Genomic DNA, 2,104 nt, shown 5'->3' with positions numbered 1-2,104 from the left:
AGTTCAGTTCTAGTTCAGTTCTAGTTCAGTTCTACTTCAGTTCTACTTCAGTTCTACTTCAGTTCTACTTCAGTTCTACTTCAGTTCTAGTTCAGTTCTAGTTCAGTTTTACTTCAGTTCTAGTTCAGTTTTAGTTCAGTTCAGTCTATAACAATATTTACCCTGTTGCATACAACAAAAACATTTTATTTTAAATAAATTCCATCATTAAATTATTACAAATTCAATTAAATAAATTTAGCGAAATAGTAATATAATTAAACAAATATCTTAAATATATTTATTTTTACAAATGTTCGTCATCGTAGAACACATGACTAGTAAATAGGACTGTGATTAAACAATTTACTTTTTTTGTGCTCTTGTGACAAGGAGAGGAATAAATAAATCAGAAATTACAATTATTCCTCTGAAATATACATGGTAAAAGTGTGTGAACGCTGTTATTAAAAGAGTTTAAATGGAAAAATATTTTTTTTTTTGTTTATTTATGTTAAATATTTTTGTAAAGAATTTTATGTTCCTGATCGAATGTCATAAGTATGTGTAGTAGAAGCCAGTATTTTTAATGCATCGTTTTTTACCATTTCATTTAGCGCTTAATTTAACATTTTTCGGTAGACAAACAGGCACTTATTCTGACATGTCTTAATATGTATATTGCCAAGTTAAGGAAGTAATTAAATTCAGAAGTAGTGTTAAAAACTTTTCGACTATGCCTGCAAAGGAATATATATCCCTATAGTTTATAATTCAATTTTCAAAACATTCTGTCAACTAATGTAGATTGGTTGTACAATGTACATAATAATGCAAAAATAATAGAAACAAAAAAGTAAATTACAAGGACACATGATATTTAATATATATTCATTATATGTTCATCATCTTTATTCTCATTTTGAGTTAATAGTAACCCCTCCTAAAAACCTTTAAAAGATGTGCCTTAAATAATCACCGAGTAAAAGCAATTCTAGCATGACCATTTAGCTGGCTGGTTGGTCTTTATACGCTTGAACAGGATGTGTTTGTTTGATAACGTTTCAGTGTTATTCTGTTTTTCTAATTTAAGAACTAAGGAAATTAAACAGGAATTAAAATATTACTGTCCCTGACTTAACCAACTAGCGCACACACACAAATCATTTATGACGTTAATATTCATTTATGTATATTGTTGTATAAAACGCGTGTAGATTTCTTTAACAAAAATAATAAAACATAAAAAAAATTGTCCAAAGATTAATTAAATAACACAGTTATAGTTTTATTTTTTAAATTAAATATTTTGTGTAATTTCAACATAGTCATTAGCAAATTATTTTACATTTTAATTATAAAGTTATTGTGGGTGAAAATTGTCAATTGTCAGTTTTATGATAATTATGAAAACAAGGAAGATGAAACATAACGTTGGTGTTAAACGATACTATGGTATCCTACATTTTTCTTTAAAAAAGTAAGATGTTATAAAATTTTAATTACTGAAACGTTGAAAATTTTTAAATAGAGGATTACTATATCTAATTTGCTAATATGTGTATTAGCAAAATTTCAAATGTCTAAAAAATTTGCGGAAGTACATTTACATATAAAAACATTCCTCAATAATACATTTGCACTTTGTTAACAAAAATTAAAGAAGATAATATTCATGCATGATTAAAGTCTTAAGTCTATGACATGTCAAATGGGTGGTTTCTTTAATTTATTTAAATTGAGACCATTTGAAATTTGGACCAAATAACTATTTTTTGTGAAACTCAAAACAGAGAACACACTGAAGCTAATCTTGTATAAACAAAGTTTTCCCAGAACACATTTAAAAAACTCATTTCCAATGCTTAGTTCCACCGTCATTCTTCGGTGATGTATCCGTTAATTTCAGGCCGAAACTTCAGTACCGAACTTATCCTAAATTATAGATTTCACAATGCCATGTTTCAGACAAAGTCTGAAACTTTATCCTGCAGGCTACCAGTTCCACATCAAAGTCAAAAATATATCCTCGGATATGCCGAGGTTATATGCTTCGTTAATTCATAGTTAATAACAAATTTGTTATCTAGTAGTCATTAAAAAAAGTACCAAAATCTATCATTTT

This window comes from Lucilia cuprina, chromosome 5 (genome assembly GCF_022045245.1).
Source record: "Lucilia cuprina isolate Lc7/37 chromosome 5, ASM2204524v1, whole genome shotgun sequence".
NCBI classification, from domain to species: domain Eukaryota; kingdom Metazoa; phylum Arthropoda; class Insecta; order Diptera; family Calliphoridae; genus Lucilia; species Lucilia cuprina.
The sequence above is the reverse complement of the archived record's forward strand: the minus strand, read 5'-3'. Positions refer to the sequence as shown.